The following is an 11,732-nucleotide window of genomic DNA, read 5'->3' as shown; positions in this document are numbered from 1 at the left end:
GGAGTTAGCTCAAAGTACTTGTTTGACTGCGAGAGGCCCAAGGTTGATTCCCAGCTCTTTCCTCAGAGTATGCACACGAGGGAATGAGCAAAAAAGAGACTCCCAGAGGAACAGAATTCACACAGGGCAGGTCGGTGCCCCTTCTTACCAGCCAGAGTGGAGAAACCTGCTTCTTTTAGTCATGGGGCATTAAACAGAGTACTCAAAAAGGGTTACCTCATTAGTAGGTAATAGTAATCCTAACTAAACACAGCTCTGGTTCCACATAACAGTCTTAAGAGCTTGAAGATAAAATGACCTCCAAGTAATTTAACCCCAGCCCAAAAGACAGTCCAAGAATATTTATAGAAATACAAATGTGCCAATACCCAATAAAGTCAAATTCACATTACTTAGCATTTAATATTTTTTTAAAAAGTGACCAGGAAAGAAAATTCAAGTCAAAATCAAAGAACAATAAATCAAACTAATGAAAATGATACAGATGATAGAGTATGTAAGCAAGGGCATTAAAAGAGTTTTTGTAAGTGTGTCATATGTTAAACAACACAATTTAACATATGTTAAGCATATGATAAACATAGGGCTGGAGCAATAGCACAGCGGTAGGGCATCTGCCTTGCACGCAGCCAACATGCCCGACCTGAGTTCGATTTCTCCACCCCTCTCGGAGAGCCCGGCAAGCTACTGAGAGTATCTTGCCCGCACGGCAAAGCCTGGCAAGCCACCCGTGACGTATTCGATATGCCAAACACAGTAACAAAAAAGTCTCACAATGGAGACGTTACTGAGCTGGCTCGAGCAAATTGATGAACAATGGGCTGTTAATATTTATCTTGCAATCGATGAATGGGAGGACAGTGACAGATGATAAACATAATTTAACATGTTTAAATTGGCTGTGTTCAGTAAAGATGTGTAAGATATTAAAAAAATTAAATCTTCCAGAGGAAAAAATAGTATATGAGACAAAACCGATAGTTGGATGTTTTAGTATAAGCTTAGATACTTTGGAGGAAGTATTAGTAAACCAGGAAGATATTGCAATGAAATGTATTTTCTTGTTTAAAATGAAATTTTAAAGTAGTCAATGAACTGTATGTCATAATTAAAGTGTTATCATGGAAACATGCAAAGGGGTGGGAAAGTATAGCTGGAGGGGGGGGGGGGGATGAGGAAAATGTCCAAATTAAAACCTTCATGTACAAATCAACAAACCTCAAGAAGCAAAGAAATGTATAGCAAGATAAATATTAACAGCTCAAGAACTCCCGTTCTGTGCTCGCTTCGGCAGCACATATACTAAAATTGGAACGATACAGAGAAGATTACCATGGCCCCTGTGCAAGGATGACACGCAAATTCGTGAAGCATTCCATATTTTTCAATGCCCCTTTTGAAAACTTTAGCACCCAAAAGGAGAGAGAGAACAAAAGGGAATGCTCTGCCATAGAGGCGGGATGGGATGGGGGTATGGGAGGGGTGGGAGGGTTACTGGGATCATTGGTGGTGGAGAATGGGCACTGGTGGAGGGATGGATACTTGATCATTGTATGACTGAAACCCAAATACAAAAACTTGTAAGGTCAACAACTGTACCACATGGTGTTTCACTAATAAAAAAATTTAAACAACAACAAAAAAAAGAACTCCCGTTCTGAGCAGATTGAGAATGGAAGCATATTACTCATCAGAAACATGCAAACTGCAAGATAAAATGCAGTGCTGTCTTTAAAGAACTGAGAAGATAATCATGACAATCAGAATTCTTTAGCGAAAACATCTAAAAATGATGAGAAATGCCCTTTTTTATGCATTGCATTCAAGAGCCGAAAGAATCATTACCAACTCACATGCCTTTCATGAAATGCTTAAGAATGTCCTTCAAGCAGGAGAAAATGACATCAGAAGAAAATCACTCAACACAGGAATTAAGAGAAATTGGAAGCAATAACCGTAAGTTGTTAAGGCATATGTGGGTAAGTCAGTTGACCCCTGAACTGAGCAATGAATAGTGTGTGGGCTTTTTTGTGAACAGATGACATAAGCTTCCAGTAGCAATAAATCTAGAAAGGCACTGAAAATGTATTTACTCTTATGATTTTCCTATAATATCTCTCTGGTTTTTATAATAATTTAGCTTATTCTTGCACAGAGAAAACAATCGATATACAATATAAATGATTGTATATAGATATTTAAAGTATGCATAAAAGATACAAAATAGATATGAACTTCTTGGTAAGGTTTTTAGCCAGTAGCAACCTAAGTAGCAACCTATTAAGTTTTGGGGAACTCAAAAGTTGTGTGCCGTTTTTTAACAATAGGGCTCTGTCCCTCACTCCTACATTCACTGTTCAGGAGTCAATAGTATAAAGACTTCTTTCTTGTTATCTAAATCAACTGGAGCCAGAGAGGTAGTAAAGGGGTTAAGATGTTTGCCTTGCACACACCAACTCTATCAAAAGAGCCAAGAGTAAGTACCAACCGCTGCTGGGTGTTGCCCTGCCCTCCCCCCCAAAAAACCCTCAATTATCCATTTTAATTTAAACTTGGAAGGACTGTTATGCAAAACCCAAGGATTGACACACATAGATTCATGCACCCAACTCCAGTCCACTCCAGCCACACATGGTTCCCAGACATCAGCGGGTGAGGTCTGGTGACCCCGTGCACCAGCAAGGTGACACTGATGGTCACTGGCACCTCAGGGCCTAAGTATCATGAATCTTCAAACCCTATCTTTGAACAGATCTCACCTGCTTGCTAAAAATTTCTCGGAGTCGCCCCCCATGCCTCTGAGCACTAATTGGGTGCCCTCTGTCACACAAAAAAATTAAATAAGTAAGCCATCAAAAGCAAAAACAATGACAATAACTCAGAAGATTTATAGAGAAGTAGAAGCAAAGTATGAAACCACATAATAGTATAAAAATGTTAGATATAGTTTAAGTTTCTTATATGTGACTATATCTCCTTTGAAGATAGACTGTAAAAACTTAAGAGATGCATATAATAAACCCTAGGACAACTATTAAAATAAAACAACAGTTGTAGTTAATAAGCAAAAGTGAGGAAATAGAATCATAAATATATGCAGTTCAAAAGAAGGCAGAAAAAGTGAAACAGGGAAACAAATACAGGTAGAAGAGCTTAAAAGAATAAAATATTTAAGCCTATTAATAATCATATTAAATGTAAGCATTTATTTGGATTAAAGAACAAGATCTAACATGTTCCCTGGAATGAACTCATTTTGATATGAAGATACGACAGATTAAAAGGATGAAAAAGATGCAGTGTGACAACACTACTCAAGATTAAGATTTTATTTATAGCAATCAAATTAGATTTTAAAACAAAAATATTATAATGATGGAAGGTGTATTCATTAAGAGGAATATAACATCCTAAACATTTATGCGCATAGATATATGAAACAAAGTAGTAGAAGTGCAAGAAAATCAAGAAATCTAAAAGCAAAATCAGATTTCAATTTCTACGATTTTTTATAGAAAAAGTAGGCTGAGAAAAAAGAACTTATGGACCCATAATGCATCTGGAAACCAAAAAGAATTTTAAAAAACTCTTCCATGAGTTAATTACATCTATATATCACACCATCCAACACACCATCCAACAAAAGTAAAACTTTTATGGAAATAAAAAATTTCGGAGGGTACTTGCTTCAGCAGCACATATATTAAAACTGGAACAATACAAAAATTAGCATGGTACAAGGGTGACATGCGAATTTGTGAAGTATTCCATATTTAGAAGCAGAAACAAAACCCTACTTAGGGTCATCTAACTAGTCTCAACCAATTAAAAAATTCAAGTCATAAGCTTTGGTATTACTTTCACTGACAATGCTAGAATGATATTAAAAATTAACAACAAAGATACACAGAGAAATCTTGAACTACCTGGCAACTAACACTGCTAACTAAACAAATGATATATGAAAAAAGGGGACTAGAATAGTTCCCTATGGAACTATTACGGAGGGCTGGTATACATGTGTGAAATGTGTTCAATCCTGTGGTCTCCTGAGCAAATCGGCACTGACCTCTGAGTACAAGTGATGTGGCCCAAAATTCAAAAAAAGAAATGAAAGGAAATTAGAAGTATTTGTACCAACTGACAGACAACATCTGGAAATATTTGTGTTGGAGTCAAAGCAGTTTGGGTGAAATTTGTAATATAAATGTCTCTAATAGAAAAAGGAGTAAGGTATCAAATCAATTATCTTAGCATCCACTTGAAAACTAGAGAAAAATCATAAAAGGGAAAAAAGGAAGCATTAACTATCAGAGGCAAATTCAATTAAGTTGAAAGCAAGAAAACAATAGAGAATCGAAACCCAAGCACAAAAATTTGTAAGTCTACAACTGTACCTCATGGTATTTCACTAATAAAAATTAAAAAAACAAAACAATAGAGAAAATAGCTGATTCTTCTGTGAGACCAACACAGTCGATAAGCAAAAACTGATGAGGGGGGAAAGACAAAAATATCACAAGTGGGAGATATTTGACACTCTAGCTAAAGAAAATAGCACGCACAACTCAGTGTCTTCAAATCTCATCTCAGGTAGTATTTTCCCTCCAACACTGTTCTTTTACGAAGTTGTTTTGGCTGTTCTGGTACCGCTCTATCTTTTTATTGGGGAGTCTGGCTCCTAACCAAAAACCTATGTGTATTTTATTTTAATAGGCAATTACAAAGGTTTTATCTGGCAGAGCCTGTGGGAAAAAACTTCTGCCTGTCCACCCACACACAGCCCAATGCATTGCAGTCTCCAAGGGAGTTGCAATCAGGCGCTCAGACCCCCTCTGGCTGGCCTTTTCTGAGTATTCCTGCATTCCTAGCCCAGGTTCCTTCACTCAGAAACCACTTTACCCGTGGGTCTCCACAAAAGGCCTTGCTCAAGTGCCTCTATCCAGAGCTGCTTATCTAGATGGTAGGGGAGGACCAAAAGGCATTTTTTCCCCCTCTGACTCAGTACTCTGTTCTCTTCCACTTCCTGTCTCCTGCTCGTTCACAAGCACACAGTACTTACAGGGGCCTTTGTTTGGGGCCTCCCTGAGCATGAGGACCGCTCCCCCATGTAGGTGCTGACCCATCTAACCAGTGCTGTTTACAAGGAGAAAAATAGAAATCCAAGGTGGCATTTTTATGATTTTAGCCTCATACTATTTGCTGTAAGTGAGTAAAATTTTGGCTATTCTTTTCTTTTCGGCTTGCTCTCCTAATCAGTGACCCTGACAGCTGGCAAATAGGGAGATCTCAGCTCAGCTCAATTCTTGATATTGATAACTTTTAAATATGTTTTCCAATTTCTACTAAAAAATAAGACTGCAAGTATTTTGATTGAGATCATTCAATTCACCGATCAATTTAGATGGAATAACCACCATAACAAAATTAAATCTTCAGATCCATGAACCTGATATATGTCTTTGTGTATCTTGAAGTTTCAAATGACGATGTTAGCACACAAAGTTCTGCATTTGTCTCAAGTGTATGTGTTCATACATACACAAAACTTTGGCAGAGTTTTCAGTTTTGCATTTTTATGGTATGCAAAGTTTTATTGTTTAATTTCAATATCTGCGTATTACTAGTACATAGAAATAAGTATATGTAGACCTTGTATATAGAAACCTTGCTAAACATTATTTTTAGTAGATTTTTGTAGACTCCCTATTATTTTCCAAGTTTATGATAATGTCTATAAAGTTTTACTTCTTCCTTTCAAATATAGATGCTATCTCTTTCTTTCTGTGGTCTTTTGCATTGGCCTAAAGTTCCCATAAAATGCTGAGTCAATGCTGGGAGAGCAAACATTTCCCCTATTCCTTGTCTTAAAGCATACACTTTTATGTATGCTTTAAGCTTCTCCATTAAGCATGGTGGTGTTTGTTTGTTTGTTTTTAAATAGATGCCTTTGCTAGGATAAGGAATATACCTTCTATTCCAAGTGTGCTCATTATTTTGAAAATTATTAATTTTATAAAATGCCAGAGACTATAATACAAAGCTCCCGGAAGAGAACGACGCAGTCTCCTGCCCTGGCGCCAGGCTATCTTCACGGGGCCCCTTGGAGCTGGGGCGAGTTGAGTTTCCCTCCCCACCCTGAGTAGAGCCGTGGCAGCAAAGACCTCCAGAACCCAGCCACAGCCATGCTCAAGGCCACTCTCCACACGCTCGGATGAGCCTCATGCATGAAAGAACCAGCAGAGGAACCCAGGTGCATGGGTCCCGGGCTGAGATCTCCAAGCCTGCTCAGATCGAGACTGGGCCTCCTCCACCCAGATCCCCCATTTTCCAGTAGCTAGCCAGCTATGCCCCCAAACTGCCTCTGGCGCCAAGTAATTCCATCAACAGCCAAGATCCAGAGACTGTAAAACCAAGCTCCAGGAAGCACGAGGACTCTCATAATCTAGTTCTCCTCGGAGAACCCGACAAGCTACCAAGAGTATCCTGGCCACACCGCAGAGCCTGGCAAGCTCCCGTGGCATATTCAATATGCCAAAAACAGTAACAATAATGGTTCTCATTTCCCTCACCCTGAAAGAGCCTCCAATGCGACACCATTGGGAAAATTGAGTAAGGAGGGGCTGCTAAAATCTCAGGACTAGGACGAATACAGATGTTACTGGTGCTGGCTCAAGCAAATCTATGAATAATGAGATGACAGTGATAAAATGTCTGTCTGCATCTTTTGGGATAATCATAGACTCCCCCCTTTTTATTTTGAAAAAGTATTTTATTTTGAAAAAGTATTATTTTGAAAAAGTATTTTTGAAAAATTTTGGAGTAGTACATGTTGGAAAGTCAAGATAATTATTTCCCCTTATCAATTACCAAGACAATAAAAATAATTTTGTTCCTTATTATTCAGCACAGCAGTAGGGCATTTGCCTTGCACGCAGCCAACATGGCCAACCCGAGTTCGATTCCTCCACCCCTCTCGGAGAGCCCGGCAAGCTACCAAGAGTATCTTGCCTGCACGGCAGAGCCTGGCAAGCTCTCTGTGACGTATTCGATATGCCAAACACAGTAACCACAAAGTCTCCAATGGAGACGTTACTGGGCCTGCTCGAGCAAATCGATGAACAACGGGAGGGCCTTTACCTTTACCTATTATTCTTCAAGATGGTTAGTTGTTTCTTAAATTTCATATTAATATCACAATTTAGGTTTGTTTTAGACTTTTCCATCCATTGTAGCTGTTGTCCCTCTTGAGGCTCAAGTTCTATCATCTTGATTCAGCGACTGGTCCTTCAAGTCTTAATGACAGGACTTAATTATTAAGTCTTAATGACAATACTCCAGTCTCTTCAGACCTCGCTTGCTGTCTTATGGGACAAGACAGTCAAGGTTCATATTGTCATGTCCCTCCTGACCCTGTAATCAGTCAACTCTCAAAAAATTTCTGGTAACTTCTAGAGGGAAACAATACTTTAAAGTTGATTGCCCTACTTAGTAGGGCTGTTTATTGCTTCTAGGTTACTAGGTTACTCATAGTTACTAAACTTTTCAAGGATTCCAAGACATATAACCAGTTCAAATACAGAACATGGTATTTTCCCCTCAGGCTTCATACATTTTATGTTTCCTTTTCCCCAAGTGATAATCATGGTTCTCAGAGGAATCATGGGAGGGAAAAAAATCTCCATCACATATATTTTATCCAACAATTCTCATACCATAGTTGCATAGCATCAAAGCTGTTTCTCAAACACAAGATAATTTTAAAACTTTTCATCATATGTTCTCACCATTCTTGCAGTATTACTTATAGTTGGACCATATCTACATTATCACAGCATAGACTTGGAACTTACTATACCCTCTTCCACGTAACATTAACTGAATCTTAGTTCTACAGGCAACTATATAAAATTCTCACTAGCAAATATCTTTGCCAGTGTCATTAATAATTTTGATTGGTTCTTGGTTTTCTTTTTTTTTTTGAGTAGATTTCTCAAGTTCTACTGGGAGAAAAAGTAGGTTTGGATGGATAAAAAAATCCTCCTGAGGGTTATATTTTTTTCTTATAAAGACATTAAAATGTCTTGTATTTGGGTGTTTTCCTGGTGTACTGTTTCAACACATTATAGAAAATGTTTTTTTTACTTTCAAGTAGATGCTCTTGAAATCCAGTTGTTAATGTTTGTTCTGTTTTCCGTTTTGGCTTCCTTCCATAGGAGTCCTGGAATGGTAATTTCACCTTATTTCCTTACATTGCAAGCAATGATGAGGTAGACCTTCATATGTCCATTTTTCAAGTAAGGAAACTGATGATCAGATGGGTCCTTTCTGGTCAGGAAATTTTGGAAGATTGTGAAATTTGTTCAAGCTAATTACATAATGAGCAGGTAGGGAGAGGCTGCTGGTAGGACTTCTGCTTTGTTCCAGCTGAATGCTGACTTCTTTGCCCCATATGATTCCACCACTGCTGACTCCAGGTTTTACACAACTGGGTTTCCCCTTTCTGCTTCAAAACTTTTCTTTCCATTCTCATGAGTCCTAAACCTCGATCTTCAAAGAAAGGTCCAGCAGTATTGGCGGAGGAGCTCTTTTCGGATTGCAGAAGCTGCATTTCTTCAGGAACTCCAAATCAGAATTTGGCTTTTTCAAAAGATCCCTGGGGGATTCCCCAGGCCTGTTAAAATGGAAGAGAGCTTTGGTCTAGGTGGGAATATCTAAAAGTTGCTTTAGGCTGTGATTCCCAATCTTCATTGAATGTAAAATCACTGTGAATCATTTAGAAATTGGGGATATCCAAGCTACAACCCCTGCCTACAAATCCTCTCAATCGTTGGACAGGAGCCCAGGTGTGATTCCAGTTTTAAAACTCTCTGGAAGTGCAACTGAGTTGGAAGGGAACTTTGGTCTGGACTCTTGGGCCCTTAGCATCCAATTACAGAGGCAGGTGGCTGATCCAGGTTAACAGAATGAGCATCCAGGAGGGGAGGAGTAGCCCCTGAGCAATACTGGGTTTGGCTCCACACCATAAATACTTGAAAAAAATAACACATGCTGGTTCAGTGTATCAGTGTACCTAGGGGGCTGGGCTGAGATTCTACATGCCAAATTGGTCCCCAGCTGGCTTTTGTTGTCTTTTTTTTTTTTTTTTTTGCTCTTTGAGTCATACCCAGCAATGCTCAGGGGTTACTCCTGGCTCTGCACTCAGGAATTACTCCTGGCTGTGCTTGAGGGACCATATGGGATGCTGGGGATTGAACACAGGTCAGCTGCGTGCCAGGCAAACACCCTGCCCCCTGTGCTATCGCTCCGGCCCCTTCTGGTGTTCTTCTAAGGAGTTTTGGTAACAAAAAACTCTATAGGGTCTCCTCTAATACCAATAAATATAAATACAAATAGAACAGCCTCAAGACAAGCTTCAAGCTGTCCTGACCTGCTGAGCTGTGAGTAGGACAAAACCAAGAACTCTGAAGGATTGAGGCAGGCGCACAGCTGCTTCTGTGGCCTTCCAGGCTGCCTCACACCTGGTGCAGCTGGGCAGCCACACCTAACTGAACACTAGGGCAAGCCTCGGTTTCCTGAGTGAGCCAGCAGCCACCCCACGCCTGCCTGCAGCCCAGGGCAGGAACTCCTGCAAATACACCCTTCTCCCTGGAGAAGGCTGCGCTCGGTCATCTGGTCTACCTGGCCTGGCCCCTGGTGGGGGAGGGCTGCCACCACCAAGCCCAGGAGCTCTGGTGGGCCTCGAGAGCCCTGCTAGGGCCTCATGTGTTCTCCTGGGCTTTAACTCCAGTGGAAATGGCAAGAGAGGAAGCAAGTCCACGGGGCTGAGGGCCTCTGAACCTTTGCATGAACGAAATTGTTGTTTTTCATCCGGGCTCCATTCACGAATGCAAGTTTTGGTCTGGCAATGGCTGCTCACCACTAACATGCACTGAGCTCACTCCAGCTCCTAATTTACCTTCTTTCCTCCTTGGCAAGCCCCCAGCCACTGTTATCACTGGCTGGCTGTGTAGGACATGCCCCAGGAGGCGGCTCTGTGTGGGGTGCGGGCAAAGTCTGAAGGTAGCCGCCTCTGCCCCCAAGGCATCAGGTTTTATGGTCCACTTTTTTGTTGTTGTTAGATTACTTGTCCTCTTGTTTTAATTTATTCTTATTGAGGACAAATTGGTTTGCAGTGATATAAATGTTTATGTGCTTTTGGGGTATCATGTCACCCTACCATGTTCACCGCCAAAGTGTCTTCACCCACAGCCCATTGATCCTTTCAACACCCCCCCAACCTGGTCCCCCAACTGCTGATGTGGGTTATGTGGTCAGGATCTAAGGGTTTGTTTTCCTGGTTTCTTGTATTGTATTCCGTTGTAGTTTAGGTCTACCTTTTGTTTGTCATTTTGGGGGGTGAGGAGAAGTTTGGGTGTGCTGGGGGCTACTCCTGGCTGCTGCTAAGGGGTCACTCCTGGCTTGGAGTGACCAGGGGTCACTCCTGGCTTGGTCACAATCTCATTTCTTTTCAGCCCTTTCAGCCATCTGTCTTCCCCACCACACTCCATGTGTTTTACCCGAGACATTTTTCTAAGTACTACTGACATGGTAGCACTGTAGCACTATCCTCCCATTGTTCATCAATTTGCTCAAGCAGGCACCAGTGATGTCTCCATTGTGAGACTTGTTACTGTTTTTGGCATATCAAATACACCACGAGGAGCTTGCCAGGCTCTGCTGTGTGGCCAGATACTCTCAGTAGCTTGCAGGGCTCTCCGAGAGGGGTGGAGCAATCAAACCTGGATCAGCCACATGCAAGGCAAAAGCCCTACCTGCTATGCTATCGCTCCAGCCTTAGTACTACTAATGAACTACTGATAAGATATTTTATTTTTTATTTTGGGGCACACTCAGCAGTGCTCAGCAGATATTTCTGGTTCCATGCTCAGGAGTGATCCCTGGCAGTACTTAGGAGACCATGTGTTTGTGATGGGAATTCAAACAAGGGTGGGCTGCATGCAAGTCAATTGACTTAACCCCTGTAATGTCTCTCCAGTCCTGACAAGGATTTGTGGTTTTGTTTTGTTTTGTTTTTTCACCACATGCCAGATCAAAGTAGTCATTAAAACAGAACCGGTTTATTGGAATAACCACCCGCCTCCAGATTCTTGAGCTTCTCTTTATATTCCTGCCAATCTCAGGATTCAGGGAGTATGGGACGCCCTTGATGGGACCTGCCGAATGAATGTAGCTCCAAAGTTGAGCAAGTTTCCCCTCCACACCCATAACGGAAGGGATCCACCTTCTCCCAAAGGATGGTCACAAAGCATCACTCCTCAGAGGAGGGGATTCAACAATCTCGCCAACTCCCCAGCCCATTCTGGAAGGAACCGGGCATCCACGGCCTACCTGTGAATTGGTAGACATTGCCTCCTCTCTTTATTACCCTCAAACTAATAGCACCCCCTGGGGGTGCTCTAAAACGTAGGTGGTTGAGTTCTGATACTAACAAATAACTGTCTTGGCCCATAACTCATATCTCAGGTGTGTGTGTGGCGGGGGGGGGGGGGGGGGGGGAGGAGGGACAGGTTAAGGGTGGGGCACTAGGTAAATAATCAGTGGAGGAAAAGCAACGGAATGAAAGTCACTGACAAGTGGAAAAACTGCATGTAGGTTCTCTAGTACCCTTACAAGCATTTGATATATTAGAGGGAGATCCTGGGTTTTGGGGGAACTGGGATCGCTTGGGC

General features: G+C 41.3%; 1 non-coding gene and 1 pseudogene across 1 annotated transcript; both read left to right on the top strand.

The window, feature by feature from the left end:
* Positions 1–1,278: 1,278 nt before the first annotated feature.
* Positions 1,279–1,385, top strand: LOC130034036 (U6 spliceosomal RNA). The gene has a single exon (XR_008794037.1). It is a non-coding gene; the product is annotated as a U6 spliceosomal RNA (small nuclear RNA).
* Positions 1,386–3,679: 2,294 nt separating this feature from the next.
* Positions 3,680–3,777, top strand: LOC130034049 (uncharacterized; annotated as a pseudogene).
* Positions 3,778–11,732: the final 7,955 nt, after the last annotated feature.

Source organism: Sorex fumeus, unplaced genomic scaffold (genome assembly GCF_029834395.1).
Source record: "Sorex fumeus unplaced genomic scaffold, SorFum_2.1 ptg000055l, whole genome shotgun sequence".
NCBI classification, from domain to species: domain Eukaryota; kingdom Metazoa; phylum Chordata; class Mammalia; order Eulipotyphla; family Soricidae; genus Sorex; species Sorex fumeus.
This window is presented reverse-complemented; position numbering and strand designations above follow the sequence as displayed.